Genomic DNA, 27,376 nt, shown 5'->3' on the forward strand with positions numbered 1-27,376 from the left:
GTGTGTGACTCTGTGCATAGATGTGTGAGCAGTTGATTCACTAGGTGTATGAGTTCAAGAGTGCATGTGGAAACAGCTATATGGGCGGTTGACTGTGTGCATGGGTGTGTTGGTGAGTGAATGGATATCTCAGTGCTACATGTCCAAGTAAGTACATATGTAAAACACAGTGCATGTGAGAGTTGGCAAATATAAATGACGATACATGAGAGCCAGTGAATGTGCGAGTGGCTGTATGGATCATTGTGTACTTGTATCAGTGATTGTATAAGAGAGTAAGTATGTGTTAGTATATGTTTAAATAAGTAAGGTGTTGTGTGTATAACTGTATAGTTGAGGAAATGGAAGTGTGATTGATTCTTTGCATGACTGACTAGGTGTGTGAGTAACTCCATGGAGGAGTGGCAGTGTGTGAGTGTCTGTATAGGTGTATGAGTGCATATGATAGGTTGTATTGATGAGTGACTGTATGTATGAGTGATTCTATGGGTGAATGAGTGAATGTGTGTGTAGACCTAGGAATCAGTGAGTGCGTATGTAGTAACTGGTATTGGTGTGTCAATGGTTTCAAGAATGGTAGTCTGTATTTAACACTGGGTGTATCAAAGGTTATATCAGAGTGTGAGGAGGTGCATCGTATCATCACATGAATGATATCATCAGTGATGTGATCAGTGATGTCAAATGAGATGTCATCAGTGATGTCATCAGTGATGTCATCAGGGATGTCATCAGTGATGTCACTGACGATGTCATGAATGATGTAATATGGGACATCATCAGCAGTGGATTGCGGGTGAGCGAAATATAGTTAGTGCAACTAAGTATATAGGAGCAATTTCAATGGTTTTTTAAATGCTAATTCCTAACTATATAAGGCCTGAAACCTATGGTATTTTAAGTGAATTTGCAAGGTTTTTTAAATGCTAATTCCTAACTATATAAGGCCTGAAACCTATGGTTTTTAAAGTGAATTTGCAAGGTTTTTTAAATGCTAATTCCTAACTATATAAGGCTTGAAACCTATGTTTTTTTCAGTGAATTTGCAAGGTTTTTCAAATGCTAATTCCTAACTATATCAGGCGTGAAACCTATATTTTTTTTCAATAAATTTCAAAGGTTTTGTAAATGCTAATTCTATTAGCGGATAACGTTTATATATGTTATTATCCTTCTGGGACCACCTGAGCAGCCATCTTGTTTCTCAGGAGAAGTGAGGCACAAGAGAGCACAAAACAAGAGTGGAAAACGTGAAAAGGGGGCAGGGTTGAGACCCCCTGACCCCCTAGCCCTTCTCAGGGGGTCTCAGAAGGACCACCAAGTGCAATTTTTTTAAATCGCGGGGTACTCGCACGGTACGTGTACCGTACGCGTACGGTGCGCGTACCCCGCAATTTTTTCACTTTTTAAAAAAAGTTTTGCCCTTGAGGGTCCTTTTGGGACCCCCTGAGATGGGCTAGAGGGTTGGGGGGTCTGTACCCTGCCCCCTTTTTGTGTTTTTTCCTCTCTTGTTTTGGGCTCTCTTGTGCCTCAGTTCTCCTGAAAAACAAGATGTGGCCAACACTTCCTGGTTTGGACAGTTTGGAATGTTGACAGTCGACTGCCAGCCAATCAGAAACTCGCTGGCGCACATAAGGGTACGCGCACGTACACGTACGGTACTCGTACCGTACGCGTACGGTGCGCATACGGTGAGCGCATATAGATATATAATTTGCTCAAATTCAATTTTCTCAACAACTACCGGAGGGATTTTCACCAAATATAGAAAAGGCACTACTGCATACCCATCCCTACCATTTTGCCAAGTTTGGTGTAATTCCGTTCAGCCGTTCGGGCTGTAGCCGTGTCTAAAGGTCCCATAGAAAATGCCATTTGAAAAATTTCAAATTCAATTTTCTCAAGAACTACTGGAGGGGTTTTTACCAAACATAGCAAAGGCACATCTGCATACCAGGCCCTACCATTTTGCCAAGTGTGGTGTAATTCCATTCAGCCGTTCGGGCTGTAGCTGTGTCTAAAGGTCCCTATGGAAATTAACATGGGGAAAACACGTTTTGGTACCCCCCTTTCAGCCCCCGCTTGACGAATCCCCCCAAAACTTTCAGGGAAGGAGCGGAGCGGAGCTGGCCAAAATTCTGAAACATTACACACAGATTCCTCAATCGGCGCCAAAGTTATTCCCAATAGAATGTTGAGCGCATATAGATATATCATTTGCTCAAATTCAATTTTCTCAACGACTACTGGAGGGATTTTCACCACATATAGAAAAGGCACTACTGCATACCTGTCCCTACCATTTTGCCAAGTTTGGTGTAATTCCGTTCAGCCGTTCGAGCTGTAGCCTTGTCAGAATGTCCCTATGGAAATTAACATGGGGAAAAAACGTTTTGGGACCCCCCTTGTTTCTCGGCCCCCGCTTGACGAATCCCCCCGAAACTTTCAGGGAAGGAGCGGAGCGCAGCTAGGCAAATTTAAGGAAAATTACAGGCAGATCCTTCAATCGCGCCAAAGTTATTCCCAATAGAATGTTCGGAATTTCCTATGGTAACTAGGTCCTAACTATATATACCTACTGGCGACCGCCAGTAGGTAATATATCTATATATATATATCTCCCTCGAAACTTCATCTACCGGCAAAGGAATGAATGGGACGCACTCTCAAAGTCATTTTACTCTGTAATTTATTTGTGCATCCAAAGAAAACAAACACAGGACGCGTTTCGGCTTTCGCGCCTTCTCCCAACTGTGTGCAAAGTGCATACAAAATAAATGCAATTATATCCGGCATACCTGCAAATTCATTAACATAGACAGCGGACTACACCGCAAACAATGGATTAAACGGAGGCGCCATCTTTAAACATGCTCATTCTATATATTTAGTAATATATTGTGTGATTTTACATGATTTATCTAATAAATGTCAGAGGAAATCAAAAATTGTCAAATAATCCATTCTTTTCTTTGACAAAACCTCCCAAAATGAATTGTGTTTCATATCACAGAATTGAGCCCTGTATGGGCTAACCACAATGCCTTGTTGTAATTTCTCATTCAATACCTAAGTCCCATCAGGGGTCTATCTTCAGACAAGAATATATTTCTCCGTCTTCATTTGGCAAAAAGCCTCTGTGGTCAAGGCTGTCACTCTCACTCGAAGGGGGGAGGGGGTGGAGGGGTCTACAGAGCTGAGTCAGCCACTCCATTTAATGTTATGAATCCCATAGAATTTCCTTTAGAAAAAGCCAGGAGCAGACTCCTTTGTATTACTCAAGCTGTTTATTCAGCAAATTATTCCAGAACCACTGTGACAAGTTTCGCCGACACACTCAGCCTTTCTTCACACACACTCGTGGCACCATTTCGTATACATATTTATAGTACTCACGTTACTAGCTGACATAGACAACATACTGGTAAATGAGCTATGTTCATAAATGCTTCCATATTTGTTATGCCTTAGTAATTCATCGTAATTTCAATATCGGAGTTAATTCCATTTCATCTAAACATCATAATGTTAACATAAATCTCACATATTGAGGTTAGAGTCTCAAAATAAAATAAATTCATTAAAGCAAAAAATGAATAGAAACCTTTGTTGTGCCTGCATAAAATTGAATAGGGACTTTTGTTGTGATTACACAGAATTACATCACATGCATCATGAATTGCTAAGGCGTAACAAAATTGAAGTATTTGTGCACAAATCTCATTAATGAGTATGTTATCTATACAAAATTGCTTTGCGGGTGTGGGTGAACAAGGCTGAATGTGACTGCTGTAACGGGTTACAGCGGTTCTGGAATAATAATCTGAATAAGCACTGTGGCCACTATAAAGAGTCTGCTTTTGGATTTTTCTAAAGAAAACTGCAGGACTCAATATATATAAACATATATATTTAAAAAACCAAAGGTTACAGTGACGTTATAATTTGGAAATAACATTAAAAACTGTAGAAATTCACTAAAAAAACAAAGGTTACAGAGATGATATAGTTAGAAAATAGAATTCAAAATACTTCAGAAATGCACTGAAAAAAACAAAGGCTACATGGACATTATAGCTAAGCTCAGATATCACTCAAAAGCAATGAAATTCAGCAGTTACAGTTACCTGAGCTAACCATAACTTATACGCCCACAATGCACTGCTTATGACCTCACATATTACATCACTCATGACATGGTCATTGACAACACTGATGACATATTTGGTGACATCTCAAATAACATTACTGATGACATCATCCAGTGATTGTGAGTTTTCTAAAAGGTTCTGAGTGTTAAAGGTATATGCTAAGAAACTACAACAGTTAAATGAGTATACTTTGTGTACTCCTGGGCGAGTAGCTGTGTGTCTGTGTGCATCCATGTGTGAGTAGGTGTCTGAGTGGCTCTATGGGTGTATGAGTGTTTGTATGGGTGAGCGAGTGGCTGTGTGTGTGGCTGTGTGGGTGAGTGAGTTAGTGTGTCAGCGGTGTATGGGTGAGTGAGTGGGTATATGAGAGACTGTATAGGTGAGTAATGGGATGTGTGAGTGGCTGTATGGGTGAGTGAGTGGGTGCACAAGTGGTGTATGGGTGAGTGAGTGGTTGTGTGAGTGACTATAGGTGAGTGAATGTGAGAGTGGATGCATGGGTGTGTGCTTGTGTCAGTGACTGTATAGGTGAGTGAGTACATGTGTTAGTATCAGTTTGAGTAAGTGAGTGGGTGTGTGATTAACTGTATGGTTGAATGAGTGGCTGTATGAGTGACTGTATGAGTGGGTGGGTGAGTAGGTATGTGAATAGCCGTGTGGTTGATTATCTCAGTGTGTGAGTGGCTGTATTGATGTATTAGTGGGTGTGTTAGTGTCTGTATGATTGGATTATGTGAGTGGCTGAAATAGTGAGTGAGTGGGTGCATGAGTGGCTCTATGGGTGAGTTAGTGGTTGTGCAAGTGACTGTATGAGTGAGTCGATGTGTGAGTGGCTCCATGGATCAGTGAGTGTGTGATGGTTCTGTGAATAGGTATATGAGTGGTTGTGTTGGAGTGAGTGTATGAGAGGTTGTAGGGTTGTGGGTGCATATGTTATAGTTAGCTCAGGTAACTATACCTGCTGAATTGAGTTGGTTTTGAGTGAAATCTGAACACAACTATAATGTCCCTGTAACCTTTGGTTTTTTCAGTCATTGTCAAAGGATTTTTAAATTGTATTTCCTAACTATAATTTTTTTTAGTGAATTTCTACAGTTTGTGAATGCTATTTCCTAACTATAACGTCACTGTAACCTTTAGTTTTTTAAGTAAAATTCTAAGGTTTAAAAAAATTAATCCTAACTGTAACCAGTAACCTTTGACAGTGAGTGTGTGAGTGAGCACATGGGTGTCTCAGTAGGTCTGTGAGTGGGTGTGAGTGGGTCTGTCAGTGGGTATATAAGTGCCTAAGTGAGTGTGGGAGTGGCTGCATAAGTGTCTCACTGGGCGTGTGAGTGGGCACATGACTGTGAGTGACCCTGTGAGGTGGTGTATGAGTGGGTGTGTGAGTGTCTGAGTGAGTGTGCAAGTGTCTGAGTGGGTCTGTGAGTGGGTGCATGAGTCTCTGAGTGGGGCTGTGAGAGGGTGCATGAGTCTCTGAGTGGGTCTGTGAGTGAGTGTATGAGTGTCTGTGTGGGTCTGTGAGTGGATGCATTAGCCTGCTATTTTTTGCCCTCTGTTTTGCCTTTCCTGCTTGTTGTTATGCTCTGTTTTGCCCTCTTTTCTCTCTTTTGCCTTTCCTGTACGGTTTTATGCCCACTCTTGTGCCTTGCCTGATTGTTTTTCAGCCCTCTGTTTAGCCTTTTCTGCTGAATTTTCTGCCCTCTGTTTTGCCTGTTCTGCTTGTTTTATTGCTTGCTGTTTTGCCTTTTCTGCGTGTTTCTCTGCCCTCTGTTTTGCCTTTTCCTGCTTGTTTTTCAACCCTCTGTTTTTCACATGAGATGGGGGCCGCGCGCCCTCCTCCCCAGGCTGATTTTAGCCCCACAGAGCCCATTGCCCGGTGCCTGGCTATAATTCAATAGGGGAGGGTGGCTGCGCGGTCCCCTTTCCCGGCCCAATTTCAGCCCAGGGACCTCATCCCTCGGGGCTTGCCCATTATTCAATAGGGGAGAGGGTCTGCTCGGCCCTCTTCCTGGGCCGATTAGGCCCCAGTGACCCCATCCTCTGGGGCCAAGCCATAATTCAATAGGGGAGGGGCCCCCCATCCCCCGGGGCCTGGCCTTATAATATATGAAATCAAAAAGGTATGTGGGCCCCCTCCTGTGCCGATTTCATCCCCAGGAAACCCGTTCCCTCATGTTTCCTGGATGCCCTGGAGCTCACCCAGGGCAACCAGTGTGCAGGATCGGCACTGCAGGGGGAGCCTCAAGGCCCGCTCAGTCACAGCCAGCTCCTCGACTTCTGCAGGACCTGGCATTGCTATTGCGCACAGGGAGCTGCAGCAAATGCATCTCGTTGTGCGGAGGAGCAAACGTTTCATCTTTCACTGCCCGCATGTCTGCATGCAGGAAAAAGATGAAGCCTCAGCTTTCATCAGGGGGAGCACTCTGACTGCTCCCACCACTGGAACCCGAGTGTTTGCTTTTGCTTTGTGGGAGCTGTGAGCTCCAGCCAAGCAAAGCAAAACAGCTGTGTCCCAGAGGTGGGCACCCTGGGACATAGCAGGAGCTGGCCCTGGGGGGTGGCAGTCCCAGGGCCATAATTGGCCTTAGGAGAAAGGGCCATGCACCCCCTCTCTTTAATGTTAATTGTAGCCCCAGGGAGGTTGTGGTCCCCGGGGCTCAAGAGGGTCTATGCGGTCCCCCCTAATCATTTTATTTTTAGCCCCGGGAAGCTGGTGGTTCCGGGGGTTGGGGGGTGGTCTACGCTGCTCCCTGCCATAGTTTTAACATAAGTCCAGGGGATGGGGTGGTCCCCCGGGGAATAAAAATGCCCATGGAGGGGGGGGGGCACATGCACCTCCCTCGAGGAGGCATGCCTCAGACCTGGCCAACAAGGGAGCCATATTAAAAACAATCGTGGGAGACTGCGCTTGTTTTTGTTTGCCTCAAATTCATGTGTCACAAGTGATGTAATATAGGAGATAATAAGCAGTGCATGGCAAGGGAGCAGGTTCTAGTTAGTTTGGGGTACAAGTTATCGTTCGGTCTTTGGCTGTGCTTGGTGTGGGATTGGCCTGTGGTCCTGGCCTGTGGTCCTGCCCTGCATCCCACCCCTCGTAAGCAGGCAACAACATACCCCGCACAGCCTTTGGCTGACATTGGGTTGGCAGCTGGTACCCACCCCCCACTGTGCATGAGCCATGCGAGTAGGGTTTGGGCGCATGCCCTTCGTGTCCTTTTAGGTAACGCAGACCTACTGACTTTGTGGAAAGGTCAGACTACCAAAATATAAAAAGCGGCCTATTGGCTTTTCGAAGGGGTCAGGATATCAACATATATAAAGAACATGTATTGTTCTTGTCCAAAAATAAAATGACCAATAATATTAAGTTAATCAATATTTCATTATTTACAAACCACAATGTGTAATCAAATTGATTGCGAGAATCAAGAGGGAGAGAGAGGACCAGAAAGCTAGTCCAGATCCCCGGTTTATATGTATGGATATCAAAAGGAGACTAGCTCTAGAATGGGTTAATCTGACATTAATATGATAGATTACTATTAATTACATAGCGACTCAGTATTGTCTTGCCAAGTGGCAGTGGCACCTGTTGGGTGTCTTTAGAAAGCCCTCACCCACCAACCTGGTTGGTGGCATGCTTCATCATCGGGCCCACCCAGTGACACCTAGCGTGTCCCGGGTGTGCTTCGACGCCTGATTACAGCGGAGCAGGTATGTCACTGTGTGTGCGGTGTAGGGTGTTAAGGTATGTGAAATTAAAACGGCTTGGCGGATGGTCCCTGGGGTGAGGATACTTTATTAAAAGGGCCTCCGTCAGCGGTTAAAAATAAGGCTGTGGGACGTTAGAGGCGGGTTACGACCTCCTACGTCCTTAAGTTGTCAACATGTTTCAGCCAGTGCCTTATACTAATCTGGCTTTCTTCAGGACAATAAAATATGTGTAGGTTAAAATAGGGGTAGTGTAGTGTAGTCTATGTGTCTACACGCCCTAAAGTGTATCTAACTGTGAGAGGGGGGATTCCCTTCTCAAGATCACCTGTACATTTAACATTGAGGACAGGTACAAGACAAACATAGGAGAAACAGAGTCACTAGAAGGTATTGTTCATATATTATGACAGCCGACTTAAATAGCGAACAGTGCAGGCTATGAGCGGCTCAAGTGTAATGATACTGGTGGTATCATTAATGTGGAATCGCACTAGAACTTCGAGGGTGAAGTGATTAAAACAGCGGTAAAAATTACTGCAGTGAAAGGTGAAGAATTGTGGCGCAAGGAACATTTCTTACACTTTCAATGCTTGTTTTTAGCTCCAAGGTTATTGAAGTGGCAGGGTGAGGCCCTAGTAGGGAGAGAGAGGTAGGACCATTGGGATTAGGGAACCTGTAGGAGAAAAGTAGGGAGCGCTTACCCATTGTAGTGATACTCAGCATACTCACAGGATTTCTGGCCAGCACCAGCGTGGGACCTGTTGTGCCTCCTTCGCAGAACCGGTAGTGAATGGCTGCTGTTGCCGGTTTTTATACTGTCATAGATAGGATAATTGAGGGCACCTGTTGGAAGAGCAATAGTAGAGAGACTCGCTAGGCGGGACTAGATAGCGCTCAGGTGTGTTGCTTATTAGCGCGCTGAAATGCCCGGTCTGAAGCGCCTGTGTGGGCGTATATGGCTGCCGGGTGCCGGGGCGGCTGTGTATAGCGCATGCGCGGCCGGGAAGTGGTCCGCGCATGCGTGGACGGCAGTTAGCAGCTCATGCGCGGCCGAGAAGTGGTCCGCGCATGCGCCGTAGGTAGTATTCCGGTGCGCGAATGGGAGAGTATCCCTGTTCGCGCTACCGATCGATTGCCTGTTGCACTGGCTCTAGTTGCGTGGCGGGGGCAGCAAGTAGTGGCCATACGTGGAGCGATTAAGCCCCAGAGTGCTACAGTATATAGAAAATAAAAATAAAAGGGGGTAAAATACCTCTCCATTACCTACTGCCCTGGCTCATGTGAGAGGGGCATTTAGGTGGGACATAATGGATAGCGCTTATGGCCCTGGGTGTTTTCAGGTGCTGGTATATACAAGTGGCAAAGGGAAATACCGCTATGGACACCAGATTGGTCTCAAGTGCCAGGTTGGCACAATGTCATGCGGTGGGACCTTCCGGGGGGTGATAGAGACCAGAGGACGTTATATCCTGGGTGGTGGGTGTTTGGACAGGTCCATATGGATATATGGCCGGGTGATGTGATAGCCATCATAGGGTCAAGGAGTTCCAGGGGATAGCATCATTAAGCCCATCAGTGGCTGTGGATAGACGGTATATCCATCTTTGTTCTTTGTTTAGTAGTTTTTTATCATTGTTGATGGGACTGACTGGTATTTGCTCAATGACGGTCCAGGTAAAGTCATTGGGGGTGTGCCCGTGGGTAATGAAATGGTTTGTCAACTTGCTAATGTTTTTCTTGCATCGCATTGTGCTGCGGTGCTCTGTGATCCTGGTTCTCACTTTGCGAGTGGTCATGCCCACATATCTGAGTCCACATCTGCAGGTTATTAAGTAGATCACATTCTGCGAGTTGCAATTAGTGTGGCTCCTTTGGGACCACACTTTATTCGGTTCCAAGTTCAGGGTTTTCGTATGGGATGTCAAATGACAGACACTACAGTCATTGCATGGGTAGTGTCCGGTTACTTTGGGCATTCCCCATGCATTGAGGATGGTATTGTCGGGTTTAGGTGGTGGTTTGGGTCTGGTACTGACCAGTTGGTCTCTGAGGTTATGACACCTTTTATAGGCGAACCTTGGGGGTTCCCATTTCCTTTGCCCTGAATTAATGATTCTCCAGTGCTTTTTTATTATTTTAGCCACGTCATTGGAGGCAGTGTTGAAGGTAGTCACACATGTAGTTGGTTGTGTGTCGCTTTCTTTGGTGACGTCTTCAAGTAGTGCGTCACGGTTCTGGTTTCTTGCCCTCTTCTGGGTTTTCTTGATGATTGCCTTAGGGTAACCCCGGTTCTCTAGTTTTTGGGCTAGGTCCGCTGATTGTGTTTTGTAGCCGTTTACATCCGAGCAGTTCCTTCTGATACGGAGAAACTGGCCAAAGGGTAAGTTCTCCTTTAAGGGTCGGGGATGGAAACTGTTGAAATGCAGCAGTGAGTTTCTTGCCGTGGGTTTGTAATATGTTGTTGTTGTCAAGGTTCCGCCTTTAGCTGTTATTTGTAGGTCCAGGAAGGCGAGTTGCTGGTTACTGGCCGTGCAGGTGAACTTGAGGTATGAATCCCTGTTTTTGAGCCATTGCAGTAAGTTGTCTAGTTTGGTTTCCCAAACATGTACCCCCTGGGGCCATTGCCGTTCTTTGGGGGCAACCAGGGTAACACCTTTCCTTTTTTAGGACGGGGCCAGAGACCCCGGGGCCGCAGGAGAACAACCCAACACAACAACGCACAGGTACACTGGGAAGACGAAAACCCGGTGAGTTCCAACACACGCCAGAAGGCGAAGGAAGCAACTCCGGGAACAAGCAGGTAGACAGTTCTACTAACCAGCCTTCACTGGTATTCAACCTGTCCAGCACCCCATTATCCTGCAAAGAAGTTGCTGTACTGGAGAAAGGCCTGTCGTTTGTACCCACCACACGACTGGACAAGTTTAAATTACAAGCGGAATTAGCCCAATTCTTCAGGAAATTGAAACTAAAGTCCTTCTTTGAGAAGGCAAACCAAGATGCCCCCCAACCAGATGAGAACCCCAATACCACAGGACTCAGAGTGAAATCCACCTTTGTCCCTCCACCATCCACCGTGCCAGCAGAAATAACGACCTTCGAACAAGCGGTTTACAATGACATCGAAAAACTCAACCCGACCAACCACTACAACAACATGTCATGGGAAGATAGGCAGACGATACAACGCCTGCAAAATAACCCCACTTTGGTAATCAAACCAGCAGATAAAGGGGGTGGCATCGTGCTATTGGACAAGACAGACTACGATGCGGAATGTCGGAGATTACTCAGCGACGGCCGGAACTACCGCAGACTGGAGCAGGATCCCACAGAACAACTACGCAATACAGTGCACAACCTTGTCAAAAGGGCAGCAGATGACGAACACATCTCAAAACAGGAGGCCGAATATCTCTGCCCGGACAACACCAGAACCCCATACTTCTACACAGTACCTAAGGTACATAAAGGGGTAATTCCACCACCGGGCAGGCCAATAGTATCGGGCATCAACTCCGTTCTAGAGCCACTCTCAAGATATTGTGACTTCTACCTAAACCCCCTGGTACAAAAAACCCCCACTTACATTAGGGACACCAAACACCTTTTGCAGGTCATTGACAACATCCCCTTTGACCCCGAGACTCAGCTACTGGTAGGACTGGATGTGGAAAGCTTATACACCAGCCTCCCACAAGATGCCACCCTACAGGTCCTACGTGACATATTGGAAGAATCCCCCTGGCCATACCAGACACCCAGAAGTTTTGTCATGAATTGTGCAGCCCTTGCCCTTAAAGAAAACTACTTTGAATATGAGGGCACCTTTTACCTACAAACCAACGGAACCTCAATGGGCAGTGTTTTCGCACCGAGTGTAGCTGGACTCTACGTCCACCACTTTGAGAGCACACACATAAGTACGGAAGCCAACCCGTTCAAGAACCACATACAAAAATGGCACCGATATATCGATGATATATTGGTCATCTGGAACGGGCAACAACCTGAACTAGACAACTTCCTGCAATGGCTCAACAACAGGGATCCATACCTCAAGTTCACCTGCACGGCCAGTAACCAGCAACTCGCCTTCCTGGACCTACAAATAACAGCTAAAGGCGGAACCTTGACAACAACAACATATTACAAACCCACGGCAAGAAACTCACTGCTGCATTTCAACAGTTTCCATCCCCGACCCTTAAAAGAGAACTTACCCTTTGGCCAGTTTCTCCGTATCAGAAGGAACTGCTCGGATGTAAACGACTACAAAACACAATCAGCGGACCTAGCCCAAAAACTAGAGAACCGGGGTTACCCTAAGGCAATCATCAAGAAAACCCAGAAGAGGGCAAGAAACCAGAACCGTGACGCACTACTTGAAGACGTCACCAAAGAAAGCGACACACAACCAACTACATGTGTGACTACCTTCAACACTGCCTCCAATGACGTGGCTAAAATAATAAAAAAGCACTGGAGAATCATTAATTCAGGGCAAAGGAAATGGGAACCCCCAAGGTTCGCCTATAAAAGGTGTCATAACCTCAGAGACCAACTGGTCAGTACCAGACCCAAACCACCACCTAAACCCGACAATACCATCCTCAATGCGTGGGGAATGCCCAAAGTAACCGGACACTACCCATGCAATGACTGTAGTGTCTGTCATTTGACATCCCATACGAAAACCCTGAACTTGGAACCGAATAAAGTGTGGTCCCAAAGGAGCCACACTAATTGCAACTCGCAGAATGTGATCTACTTAATAACCTGCAGATGTGGACTCAGATATGTGGGCATGACCACTCGCAAAGTGAGAACCAGGATCACAGAGCACCGCAGCACAATGCGATGCAAGAAAAACATTAGCAAGTTGACAAACCATTTCATTACCCACGGGCACACCCCCAATGACTTCACCTGGACAGTCATTGAGCAAATACCAGTCAGTCCCATCAACAATGATAAAAAACTACTAAACAAAGAACAAAGATGGATATACCGTCTATCCACAGCCACTGATGGGCTTAATGATGCTATCCCCTGGAACTCCTTGACCCTATGATGGCTATCACATCACCCGGCCATATATCCATATGGACCTGTCCAAACACCCACCACCCAGGATATAACGTCCTCTGGTCTCTATCACCCCCCCGGAAGGTCCCACCGCATGACATTGTGCCAACCTGGCACTTGAGACCAATCTGGTGTCCATAGCGGTATTTCCCTTTGCCACTTGTATATACCAGCACCTGAAAACACCCAGGGCCATAAGCGCTATCCATTATGTCCCACCTAAATGCCCCTCTCACATGAGCCAGGGCAGTAGGTAATGGAGAGGTATTTTACCCCCTTTTATTTTTATTTTCTATATACTGTAGCACTCTGGGGCTTAATTGCTCCACGTATGGCCACTACTTGCTGCCCCCGCCACGCAACTAGAGCCAGTGCAACAGGCAATCGATCGGTAGCGCGAACAGGGATACTCTCCCATTCGCGCACCGGAATACTACCTACGGCGCATGCGCGGACCACTTCTCGGCCGCGCATGAGCTGCTAACTGCCGTCCACGCATGCGCGGACCACTTCCCGGCCGCGCATGCGCTATACACAGCCGCCCCGGCACCCGGCAGCCATACACGCCCACACAGGCGCTTCAGACCGGGCATTTCAGCGCGCTAATAAGCAACACACCTGAGCGCTATCTAGACCCGCCTAGCGAGTCTCTCTACTATTGCTCTTCCAACAGGTGCCCTCAATTATCCTATCTATGACAGTATAAAAACCGGCAACAGCAGCCATTCACTACCGGTTCTGCGAAGGAGGCACAACAGGTCCCACGCTGGTGCTGGCCAGAAATCCTGTGAGTATGCTGAGTATCACTACAATGGGTAAGCGCTCCCTACTTTTCTCCTACAGGTTCCCTAATCCCAATGGTCCTACCTCTCTCTCCCTACTAGGGCCTCACCCTGCCACTTCAATAACCTTGGAGCTAAAAACAAGCATTGAAAGCGTAAGAAATGTTCCTTGCGCCACAATTCTTCACCTTTCACTGCAGTAATTTTTACCGCTGTTTTAATCACTTCACCCTCGAAGTTCTAGTGCGATTCCACATTAATGATACCACCAGTATCATTACACTTGAGCCGCTCATAGCCTGCACTGTTCGCTATTTAAGTCGGCTGTCATAATATATGAACAATACCTTCTAGTGACTCTGTTTCTCCTATGTTTGTCTTGTACCTGTCCTCAATGTTAAATGTACAGGTGATCTTGAGAAGGGAATCCCCCCTCTCACAGTTAGATACACTTTAGGGCGTGTAGACACATAGACTACACTACACTACCCCTATTTTAACCTACACATATTTTATTGTCCTGAAGAAAGCCAGATTAGTATAAGGCACTGGCTGAAACATGTTGACAACTTAAGGACGTAGGAGGTCGTAACCCGCCTCTAACGTCCCACAGCCTTATTTTTAACCGCTGACGGAGGCCCTTTTAATAAAGTATCCTCACCCCAGGGACCATCCGCCAAGCCGTTTTAATTTCACATACCTTAACACCCTACACCGCACACACAGTGACATACCTGCTCCGCTGTAATCAGGCGTCGAAGCACACCCGGGACACGCTAGGTGTCACTGGGTGGGCCCGATGATGAAGCATGCCACCAACCAGGTTGGTGGGTGAGGGCTTTCTAAAGACACCCAACAGGTGCCACTGCCACTTGGCAAGACAATACTGAGTCGCTATGTAATTAATAGTAATCTATCATATTAATGTCAGATTAACCCATTCTAGAGCTAGTCTCCTTTTGATATCCACATATAATCAAATTGATTGTCATCAAAAATGTAATAAAGTTTTATTTAAAAAAAATCATTGTGTTTTTTAATCTTGTTTTTGTGAACATTTTTCAAGCTACAAAGTGCAGCCCTTGAACCAACCACAAGGGGGCTCTGCACTCCAGCTGAAGAGCACAGAGCTGGAGCTAGGTGTGCTTTAAAAAAGATAGTGAGCTCTCCTGGGTTCATGGATTTAATTACCAAAGGAGAATTACTGAGGGGCTGCTGCACTCCCTGCAGCCCCCCACAACATTAAGAACAATTGGTGGGGTAATGCGTCTTCTAGAGGTAACACCAGCAAGAAAATATGTAGATCCATAAAGTCCTAGGAATTATGGGGCACTCATCAAATCCGTAGCTCACCCGCCAAATGTTCTGCTTATGACCTCACAATATTATTGGTTAATCAAAAGGGAAGGATCACTTGTCCTGCTCAACCTTGAGTGTACAGGACTGGTAAGGGGTGTCCCAATAAAAAGACCCTCATGCACGTGATGGGTAAGGTGGGTTCAGAGCGGTATATCTTGATTCTCCGCTTTGGTATCACGTGTCTGCATAATCATAAGGTCTAGTTTCGGTATGCAGCCTCCACCCGGAGGTATTTTACCCAAGGTTGGTGCAGTAGTGAGCCAGAAATAAAAAATGGAATTATTAAAAAGACCAAAAAGCTCAGGGAAGGTAAATTTATTCAGTCTGGTTCATGGTCTAGTACACTCTGTTGCAGTGCAACTTGTTTACTTGGTAATGGGTAGTAGTTGCACTTAGAGTTAAAGGATTTACAAAAATAGGGAGAGGGGTGATTGAACATAGGTCGACATGTTTCTGCCTTGATTGCCTGAATTAATATTATTGCCAATAAATGATTGTACCATCATTATATACCAGCACACATCCAAGCAAGAAATAATACTGTAGTCAAAGTGATGTTAGATGTATTTTTAAAGGTAAGGTGATATGTAATCTCATCAGTGATGCCATCAAAGTCAATTATGATGTCATCTGTCACATCTTGTGAGGTCATGAGAGGAACATTCGGTTAGCTAGATATGGTCTTGGCCGAAGTGCCAGTTATGGTCTGTGTTGACATCCATCCCTGGCCAAAGTCCATGGCTTTATGGTCTTATTTCATAATGACAACTTCACCTTAACTGGATTTATACAAGTTTTTTGATTGCCATGGCCACAAATCATGGGCTGTAGATAGGTCAGGTATGGGTACTATGTACAGACATGGCAACAAGCCATGACCTGTAGGTAGGGCAGGTATGGGTACTAGGCACAGACATGGCCACAAGTCATGGCCTGTAGATAGGGCAGGTATGGGTCCTAGCCACAGACATGGCCACAACTCATGACCTGTAGGTAGGGCATATATGGGTATTATGTACGGACATGGCCACAAGCCTTGACCTGTATGTAGGGCAGGTATGGGTACTATGTACAAACATGACCACAGGCCATGACCTGTAGGTAGGGCAGGTATGGGTACTGTGTATAGACATGGCCACAAGCCATGGCTTGTAGATAGTGTAGATATGGGTACTATATACCGACATGGCCATTGGCCATGACATGCACCTGGGACTTACAGGTGGTCTCAAAGGACATTTGGTGGGGTTACATTACTGCGGAATCATCTTCAGCATCATTCATAAAATCGTCACTGATATTACTGGCGCGACTTAAGGTTATATTTTTCAAGAAATGATTGGACACCCTAAGTCTAGGGATGAACCTTCCTGGTGTATGAGGGGACATCCGCGGGGTATGGCAACACTCCTTGGGTATAAGGCAGCTGGTTATTGGTATAGAACAGCCATTGGTGGGTACATGAATCCACATATGGAATATGATCTCACTTTTGGTGCATGTAATGTCATTAATAGAGAAAGTAGCTGCACAAGATTTAGACACAAGCGTTCTCGCGATACCGATCAGCGGTGAACAACGTGCATTAAAAGGGAGATTGGCAAATATATCTCCTAAACGTTCTTGGGAATTAGAGTAAGAACACTGTTAACCACCTAGATAGTGGACATTTATCACTGGTTCAATTTGCTTTAAAATGTACAACTTGCACAGTATCTTTGCTCCACCTTCTCTTGCCCAGGCCCCCCAGGCTCCTGCCCTCCCTGCTTTGGAAAGTACCAGGACACCTTGCATAGTCGGTAACCCCACGCTCCTCCCTAACGTGGCAGGCTGATTATAGCGCTGCCTCTGGGGCTTTCCGCTCCAGGCCCTAACCAGTTCTTGGATCCATCTATTCACTTGGTGATGAGCCTACCCATTTAGAATCCTCTTTTCTCCTCTATTAACCAACAGGTCAGATCTTTTGACCTGGCAGAGTACCCTCAGAAACAAAAAACTTAATGCATTAGAACGAGGCCAGCAACATTCATGCAGACTTGCTATCCCCTGCGAAGACCAGCCTTGATTCAAGCATTGCCTTAATTAGAAACACTACAGGAACAGACTTCAGGGGAGCCAGGTCGACCCTAAGCTGAAATCCACTGCGTACAACCCCGCTTCTCGGCCATTGTACTCTTAGATCGAACCTGTGCCAAGGCCCATATCTGTAACAAGGCTGTCACATTTGTATCCCCATTTTCCACCTCCTAACCAAACCATCAAGTCCAAAACTCTGCTAACCTGGTGAATTTTCTTTGGTTGGGTTCCATGATGGAAGCAGGCACCTCTTGTCAGCCAATCAGCCGGCAGAATGCACAGGCTGCTTCCACAGCTCTGGGCGAAGAGGAAAGCAGGCTCCTTTGTGTCTAAAGCATCTTTCTGAGAGCTGCATCTGTACATTAAAGGCACTTTTCCTGATTTGGACTCTGTATTCAAAAAGAAATGAGACAAGATGTATCTAAAATATTGCGCTGCCCCAGGTGCTTCTCTTGGTGCATTGCACCAGGCGGTGCTGGGTGGAAGGCACCGGTGCTGGGCCACCACTGGATGTGCTGTGCCACACAACTGCTCTGTCCAAGGAATATTGTCATGGTGGGTCTGGAGCCTTTTATGTGCCTGGGTTAGGCCCAAGTAACAGAGCTACACATTTTTCCTACATTGTCTTGATTTTGCACAATAACATTTGTGCTGCAACCTTTTGCACACATTTGCGTGTGCGACAATGTTGGATTAGTTTCTCTGAAACTGCTTTGTTTACACAGCTTTGCATAACATTATCACGATGACTTGAACTTCATGTACAAGGCCTCTTGTCACACTGTGTACAAATGTCGTTCTATCTTCATCCATGGGGCGGTATGGCTATCTACATATCCATAACATTGCTCATCTATACGCATTTCACAAGGATGCTTTTTATTATAAATAATGATTAGCAGAGGAGGCACTTCAGTTAACACCGAGGGTCCGTGCATGCTGAGACTTCACCATGCAGCGGTCTGACATCTCCGTGAGGGGGTGTCCAGTTCACGAAGAAGACGGGCTCCTACATTCTCTCCCGTAAGGTAATGGGATTAGATCGTCCCTTGGGGGGGTTTTGGCGTCACACCTACTCACGCACTCTAGGTACATTCAGAGTAGGGTTTGCATAGTAGGAGTACGCCTGATTACTACCTTGTATTATATGCCTGCATATATACACTGTTTTAGCACCCAGGTAGAACTGTATCTACTGTTCACTCTTTTGGTGCTTGTAATCACTTTCATCTGCTTCTGTCTACTGATTATCTCAGCATTTATAGTCTATATAACGTTGGTTCAATAAATATATTGAAAATGTCCCGCTGTGTATTCTCTGTATATTTCTCTGAGCACAAGTGAGCACGAGTGACTGAACAGAAGGTTCTGATCTGTTTCCACGATCCCTGAGGGGACAGGGTTGTCATGTGCAGTGATTGCTAAAAACCTTCGCTCCTTGGTAAGGTTAGGGGGGCTTATGTTGGCACTGTGAGCGAGCTGGTCTCTAGGCCAACATATCCTGCAGGGGTGCCCGGAAGCAGTCTAGACACCTCACCCAATGTTATGTTGTCCAACAAGCATGCAGATCCTATGGATTAAATATGAACTTCACAACACCTTGCTGCCGTGTGCAGACGAGTGTCCGTCCGGGCCATTGCGCATTTCCAGCATGCAGTGGCGTAGCTAGCCCTATGGGCGCCTGCGGCAGTCTCTGCGGCCGAATTGATGAGTGGGGGATATGGGGGGGGTTGTTGCCATCCCAAAAACGGCCGCCGCCCCCAAAACTCTACCGCCCCCCTAGCTACACCACTGCCAGCATGGCTTGCTTCTTTTACTCCGTGAACTTTTTCAGTTCACCATCTGACATCCCTCATGAGTTCTCTCTGTTCTGCAGTGCTTGCCAGAATCCATTCCAAAAAGCAAGATTCTGCTCTGGATCCTGCAATGCCACAACGCTGAGACCTATCTGGATCTCGACCCTGTGAAGACATCTTGGCTGTGATTTATTGTGTGCGGCGACTAAGGTGAGTTGGTACACTTGCCCCATCTGTTGGTGCTAAGAAGAGGGACAGGCTATTGTACATTATGATTTATCCTTGTCTTGCTTTCTTTTTCACTGTTTTGTTATTAGGTTCCATGCTGCTATTCTTGCTGTGTGGGGAGCTGGTCAGATGTGTTAGTTGTGTGTAACTGTAAGTACTTTAGGCTTCAGTTAGTGATTGCTCATGGTCAGTTTCAGACTTTAAACTTTCTCACCTGGTCGTCTTGCTTTCTTCGTTGAAGTGGCTTCCCCTTCTATGGTGGTTCGCTGTGGTGTAAAGAAAAAAACATTGGTTGCAGATCCATCATACCATGGATGGCATGCCAGATCTGTCAGCAATTTTTTAACCTTTTCTGAAGACAGACCACCAAATTGATGGTCTCTGTTTGGAAAAAGAAAAGCAACATCCCTGATGCCCTGGACAGTTATTCCCCGCATGTGGGGGCCATTTTTCTATTTTTAGGCTGAAGACTACCAGACAGCACATCTGTTGCTTGAGATATTGGGGACTTGAGAAAGCTGGCCTGTGAATGCATTCCACCCATTGCTTACTATTAGCTTTGCTGTTTGTCATCTACACTTGCTTACTTTCCATTGGCTGGCTTTACTTGTATTAGTATCCAAGAACAAACAAGGGAGATACCCTATGTACCAATGTGGGACAGGGTAAAGTAAACTTGAAAAAAGGAAAAACAGTCCCTAAGTTTAAGGATATCCCTTATATCGAGGCGTCCCTTGTCTTAAGTAATCCAGTGAGACACAACCCGACTCAAGGAGCAACCCTATGATCAAAAAACAGCAATAAGACTCAGCTGACCAATAGCTAAGCGACAGTTTTGTTGGGTACTCAATGTCATATATAAGTCCTGAAGCATTACAAAAAACAATCCTATGTGCATATGTCATAAAAACAATGGTTTATTAAAAAATGTTTTCATTACAGTACATAGAATTCAATGTTGCACCAACATACATACAATTACATTAAAAACCAAAAAGTCGACGCAGCGTTTCGGTGTCTTGAAAGGATAGGTACACCTTCTTCAGGACGGTTTTTAAAATCACTAAAAAAAGAATGCCACAATTACAAATAGTTTCAGACTTATAACAGAGTCCCTAATTTATCCTAACAAATAATCTTTGTATCACACATTATAATGAAACAGTTCTGCGGTTCAATCATTCCTTATAGACTTATTCCTCAGTCTTAAATCATCTTATTATTCAATTCAACTCAATAGTCTCATACATTCGTGGTGCGTTGCCTGGCCACTGTATTTCATTATTTTGACATTTCATGATTTACAATACCTTTAGTTACTAAAAAACAAGAATTCAATCACTTTTTCATGATCATATCCCCTGACAGGTATCACATGACCGGAATTAGGCGGGTTAATTAGTTTGAACCTCGACCTGGAAGGGAAATATAAACAGCCCATTGACAGCCTGGTTAAATATCCCAAACGCTGTACCAGGAAGAGTCTACTTATCAGTGCCACTAATCTTTAATGCCTGTGAAGAACAATGTTCTGTCTACAAGCTTGTTTATTTTGGTCGAAGCGCTTTACTAATGGCATAACTTAATCCTGTTCCTCAATTTCACACCCATGTCATAGACCCTGGAAGAAGGGGGGTGGGCGTCGGAGGGGGGCTGAAGTACCCAAGAAATAACCATGCTGGAATTCAGAAGTAAATGAGCTAAGGCAAGCCTTCACATTTTGCTTATATCTTGCCACATTTGCTATGCATTCAAAGACTGAGGCCACATGTTAGGCTCTGTCTTCCGAAGGAGTTGGCGTTTACCTTTCTTTCTCTGACTGCAAAGTGAGAGACTTTATGTGACAATCTTGCTGGGTGCTAGGGTTGTGCTGTGCTGCTGTTTGACGTTTGTCTTAACTCGAAGCTCGAAGGGTGTTTTTATTTGTTCCTTAATATGTTCTTGTGCAGGGCACTATCTCAGGCTTTCCCAAATGAGGTGGGCTCTCCAACACCCAGAATGATATTGAGTGGTGGTAGCAGGAGGGTATGAGGGCCATTAACCTAGGCCTCTTTGAGGGGTCAACCTTAACCCTTTGATTCCGGTTTTCTATACTCAGATTGCTTTACACCAGCCTGTACCAGAGGGCTGTTTGAGTAGCACAACATCTCTAGCAAAAGAGAGAGGGACCCCAAAGCCAAAGGGATAGGGTTCCACGAATGACGCAAGTCAAAAAGAAATTCCCTTTGGGCGAATTTGCAAAAGTACATAGGTACTCACAAAACATACATTAAACTACTAACAGCTCACATATCACAAGGAAGCAATGTAGACACGTGAAAATTACAATGTATGTGAAAACACTCTGGCAAAAAATAAAGTATAAAACAGTTTATTAAACATACATTACATCAATTAAGAGCTAAAAATTGGGAAACATATATAGGACAGTACAATAAACAATAAAAAACAACATTCCAATAAAAAGGAGTTCACAGGGAAAAAGGATTAAACCCAAACACAACAATTAATTTATAATCCCTGATTAGCTCTTAGGGCGTCGACGCGTTTCGGCGGTACAGTCAATCAAATCCGCCTTCATCAGGACAGTGCATAAATAATGTTTCCCAAATAATTTCTCAAACAGACGATAGATATAACACTGTATCGTAAGGGGTATTCCGCCTCCTTATCTTTAAGTTGAGATTTTCGTCCAGCGAATAATCCTCTGTTTATGTTCTGAATACTTTAAAGGTTCAGAGAAACCACTTATATAATTTTCAGGCAATATCGGAAACGCATCCAGCTTAATATCTGGAAGAGATAGTTAGCACAGCTGCCTCATAAGCACGCAGTAGTTATAGTTTCAGTTCCAACTTCCGCTTTGTATAGCACCGTTATCAAGATTTGGTAACCATGCACAGAAGGGTTTGAAGTTCCAATCCCAGGGTACTCGTTCGATATACGTTTCCCGAGGAGATTCCCTCTCTGTGGGCCCTTCTGTATCTCGTTTTTGTGCGTCCCGCGTGTGGATCCGCTCGTAATCCTGGCTAACCAGCTCTTAATTGATGTAATGTATGTTTAATAAACTGTTTTATACTTTATTTTTTGCCAGAGTGTTTTCACATACATTGTAATTTTCACGTGTCTACATTGCTTCCTTGTGATATGTGAGCTGTTAGTAGTTTAATGTATGTTTTGTGAGTACCTATGTACTTTTGCAAATTCGCCCAAAGGGAATTTCTTTTTGAGTAGCACAACATGCCTGGGCACTGGGAGGAAAAGTGACATCACAGGGCCGTCCATCTCATCGATGGAAAAAACTCCTGCCACATTTGGTTTGAGTCTGAAAAGTGGGTATTGTAAATCTATGAGTCTCTGAGAGGAGTGACGAAGGGGTCCCCTTACTCTGGCAATAGAGACAAGCCCCCCAGCCAGAGGTGAGATGCACATTCATACTCTGCTATGGAAACTTTATAGAATCAATCAGATGGCAAAATCCACAGCAAGAGCACACATCGCGGAGGAAGACTTCCCACTACTGATATTTTCTACTTTCCATGACCATGGGAGTGCCTTCCCAGTGTTTTCCTGTGGTGGGAGTGTCTGCCTTTTTGCAGTATTCTCCATGTACTTGTGTTCGGTGCCCTTTTGTAACATGCACACAACACTTTGCCCTTGTAACACACGGTTGCTACCTCTCACATGTTTATACCTTTGATACTTGCACAAGTGCCACCTTGCCTACGTAACGCCTGTTCTTGTGCCTAGCACTTATTGCAGTATTATACCTCAAATTATACTCTGTTTTCTCTTATAACTGCCCACTTGTCACTTTTCCTCTTGTGCACTTTTGACTACCTCATGTATTTTTGGTTGTTCACAATTTTTACTACCTCAAGTATTTTGTTTGCTCACAATTGTCACTATTACCTTTACTACCTCATGTATTTTTGGTTGCTCACAATTTTTACTACCTCAAGTATTTTGTTTGCTCACAATTGTCATTATTACCTTTACTACCTCATGTATTTTTGGTTGCTCACAATTTTTACTACCTCATGTTTTTTGTTTGCTCACAATTGTCACTATTACCTTATGTAAGTAACGTATGTTTTAGTAATCTGCTCTTCTGTAATGTTTCTCATTATGTTTCATTTCTGTTCCTAATGTGAAGCGCTCTGACGCCTTCGGGTAAAGTCCGCGCTATATAAAAATGCATAAATAAATAAATAAAATAAATAAATAAATAAAGAGAGCTGGGAGATGAAAGTCACAACTAATACCAATGTAAACACTGCCGGCTCAGCCGCCAGGGGGCGCATCCTCTTAGAGTGGAGCACTTCTGGCGAGCAGAGGTCGCACGAGCAGAACACGTGGCAGCTGTGGGGGACTGAAGCCAAGCGTCAGTATTCTAATGTCCATCATTCATTGCAGGAGGGTTTCTTCCGTCCGAAGAGCGCCCCCGTGAGGCCGAGAGCAGCAATGTCGAAAGACTACCAGGACCTGCACTCCCTGGACCCGCACGAGGAGGGAGGCGTCAGGAGCGGATACAGTAAGGAAGGGGGGGGGGGGGAGGAAGTGACTGGAGGAACCAATGAGTGCAGGGGGATGAAGGAAGGAAGCGTTGATGAGCAGAGACAAGTTGAGGACAAGGGGCAGACATTAGAGAAAAATATGAGAGAAAGTGTACACGTTACTGAGAGTTAGAAAAGAGAAGGAAAACTGATATGTGGAAAGGGGGAGGAAAAGGAGACAAGAGTGAGAGAAAGAGATAGGTCCAGTGTAGTATAATACAGAAAGCAGAGTACAGGGAGAGAGCAGCACCAAAGAAAGAGAAAAGCGCATGAGGGAAAAAGACAGTACAGAGGAAGAAAGAGAGCTGGAGGGGAGAGGAAAGACAAAGATGAGAGGGAGGAGAGACGAAGGGTGGAGTAATGGGCAGTGAAGGGAAGGGAGACCGGAGAGGTAAGAGAGACACACACAGGAGGAGAGAATGTAATGTGTTGCCTCACTCAGAGGAGATGAGTAGTGACCTCGGAATGACAGGTGTAGAGTCAGGACGAGCAGAATCAACATAAGACAAAATATGCGTCTCTACCTCCTCTTCAGTCTCCGTACCTCTCACTGTGAGTCTGTACACTCTCTTCACCTCTCACTGTGAGTCTGTAAACTCTCTTCACCTCTCACTGTGAGTCTACACCCCCTCTTCACCTCTCACTGTGAGTCTATACCCCCTCTTCACCTCTCACTGTGAGTCTATACCCCTCTTCACCTCTCACTGTGAGTCTATACCCCTCTTTACCTCTCACTGTGAGTCTATACCCCTCTTCACCTCTCACTGTGAGTCTATACCCCTCTTTACCTCTCACTGTGAGTCTATACCCCCTCTTTACCTCTCACTGTGAGTCTATACCACCTCTTTACCTCTCACTGTGAGTCTGTACCCCCTCTTTACCTCTCACTGTGAGTCTATACCCCCTCTTCACCTCTCCCTGTGAGTCTACAACCCCTCTTCACATCTCACTGTGAGTCTACACCCCCTCTTCACCTCTCACTGTGAGTCTATACCCCCTCTTCACCTCTTACTGTGAGTCTATACCCCCTCTTCACCTCTTACTGTCAGTCTATACCCCCTCTTCACCTCTCACTGTGAGTCTATACCCCCTCTTCACCTCTTACTGTCAGTCTACCTCCTCCTCACCTCATACTGTCAGTCTACCTCCTCCTCACCTCTTACTGTCAGTCTACCTCCTCCTCACCTCTCACTGTGAGTCTACATCCCCTCTTCACCTCTCACAGTGAGTCTATACCCCCTCTTCACCTCTCACTGTGAGTCTATACCCCCTCTTCACCTCTCACTTTGAGTCTATACCCCTTCTTCACCTCTCACTGTGAGTCTATACCCATCTTCACCTCTCACTGTGAGTCTATACCCCCTCCATACCTCTCACTGTGAGTCTATACCCCTCTTTACCTCTCATTGTGAGTCTATACCTCCCTTTACCTCTCACTTTGAGTCTATACCCCCTCTTTACCTCTCACTTTGAGTCTATACCCCCTCTTTACCTCTCACTTTGAGTATATACCCCCTCTTTACCTCTCACTGTAAGTCTATACCCCCTTTACCTCTCACTGTGAGTCTACACCCCCTTTACCTCTCACTGTGAGTCTATACCCCCTTTACCTCTCACTGTGAGTCTACACCCCCTTTACCTCTCACTGTGAGTCTATACCCCCTTTACCTCTCACTGTGAGTCTACACCCCCTTTACCTCTCACTGTGAGTCTATACCCCCTCTTTACCTCTCACTGTGAGTCTATACCCCCTTTACCTCTCACTGTGAGTCTATACCCCCCTTTACCTCTCACTGAGAGTCTATACCCCCTTTACCTCTCACTGTGAGTCTATACCCCCTCTTCACCTCTTACTGTCAGTCTATACCCCCTCTTCACCTCTCACTGTGAGTCTATACCCCCTCTTCACCTCTCACTGTGAGTCTAAACCCCTCTTCACCTCTCACTGTGAGTCTATACCCCCTCTTCACCTCTTACTGTCAGTCTACCTCCTCCTCACCTCTCACTGTGAGTCTATACCCCCTCTTTACCTCTCACTGTGAGTTTATACCCCCTCTTCACCTCTCACTGTGAGTCTATACCCCCTCTTCACCTCTTACTGTCAGTCTACCTCCTCCTCACCTCTCACTGTGAGTCTATACCTCCTCCTCACCTCTCACTGTGAGTCTACATCCCCTCTTCACCTCTCACTGTGAGTCTATACCCCCTCTTCACCTCTCACTGTGAGTTTATACCCCCTCTTCACCTCTCACTGTGAGTCTATACCCCCTCTTCACCTCTTACTGTCAGTCTACCTCCTCCTCACCTCTCACTGTGAGTCTATACCCCCTCTTTACCTCTCACTGTGAGTTTATACCCCCTCTTTACCTCTCACTGTGAGTCTACACCCCCTCTTTACCCCTCACTGTGAGTCTATACCCCCTCTTTACCTCTTACTGTCAGTCTACCTCCTCCTCACCTCTCACTGTGAGTCTATACCTCCTCCTCACCTCTCACTGTGAGTCTACATCCCCTCTTCACCTCTCACTGTGAGTCTATACCCCCTCTTCACCTCTCACTGTGAGTCTATACCCCCTCTTCACCTCTTACTGTCAGTCTATACCCCCTCTTCACCTCTCACTGTGAGTCTATACCCCCTCTTCACCTCTTACTGTCAGTCTATACCCCCTCTTCACCTCTCACTGTGAGTCTATACCCCCTCTTCACCTCTTACTGTCAGTCTATACCCCCTCTTCACCTCTCACTGTGAGTCTATACCCCCTCTTCACCTCTTACTGTCAGTCTACCTCCTCCTCACCTCTCACTGTGAGTCTATACCTCCTCCTCACCTCTCACTGTGAGTCTACATCCCCTCTTCACCTCTCACTGTGAGTCTATACCCCCTCTTCACCTCTCACTGTGAGTCTATACCCCCTCTTCACCTCTTACTGTCAGTCTATACCCCCTCTTCACCTCTCACTGTGAGTCTATACCCCCTCTTCACCTCTTACTGTCAGTCTATACCCCCTCTTCACCTCTCACTGTGAGTCTATACCCCCTCTTCACCTCTTACTGTCAGTCTACCTCCTCCTCACCTCTCACTGTGAGTCTATACCTCCTCCTCACCTCTCACTGTGAGTCTACATCCCCTCTTCACCTCTCACTGTGAGTCTATACCCCCTCTTCACCTCTCACTGTGAGTCTATACCCCCTCTTCACCTCTCACTGTGAGTCTATACCCCCTCTTCACCTCTTACTGTCAGTCTACCTCCTCCTCACCTCTCACTGTGAGTCTATATCCCCTCTTCACCTCTCACTGTGAGTCTATACCCCCTCTTCACCTCTCACTGTGAGTCTATACCCCCTCTTCACCTCTTACTGTCAGTCTACCTCCTCCTCACCTCTCACTGTGAGTCTATACCTCCTCCTCACCTCTCACTGTGAGTCTACATCCCCTCTTCACCTCTCACTGTGAGTCTATACCCCCTCTTCACCTCTCACTGTGAGTCTATACCCCCTCTTCACCTCTTACTGTCAGTCTATACCCCCTCTTCACCTCTCACTGTGAGTCTATACCCCCTCTTCACCTCTTACTGTCAGTCTACCTCCTCCTCACCTCTCACTGTGAGTCTATACCTCCTCCT

At 45.7% G+C, this 27,376-nt stretch overlaps 1 long non-coding RNA gene across 1 annotated transcript in view; it reads left to right on the plus strand.

The window, feature by feature from the left end:
• The window catches only part of LOC147668178 (uncharacterized), a gene marked incomplete at its 3' end in the record, with an annotated part of 65,209 nt that overhangs the window by 20,584 nt on the left and 17,249 nt on the right, over window positions 1-27,376 (plus strand). The window contains exons 2-4 of the long non-coding RNA XR_015304149.1: window positions 19,050-19,179; window positions 19,287-19,347; window positions 23,614-23,731. This is a non-coding gene — a long non-coding RNA (uncharacterized LOC147668178). The remainder of the gene's footprint in view (window positions 1-19,049; window positions 19,180-19,286; window positions 19,348-23,613; window positions 23,732-27,376) is intronic.

The sequence above is a fragment of the Lissotriton vulgaris genome, unplaced genomic scaffold (genome assembly GCF_964263255.1).
Source record: "Lissotriton vulgaris unplaced genomic scaffold, aLisVul1.2 SCAFFOLD_2553, whole genome shotgun sequence".
NCBI classification, from domain to species: domain Eukaryota; kingdom Metazoa; phylum Chordata; class Amphibia; order Caudata; family Salamandridae; genus Lissotriton; species Lissotriton vulgaris.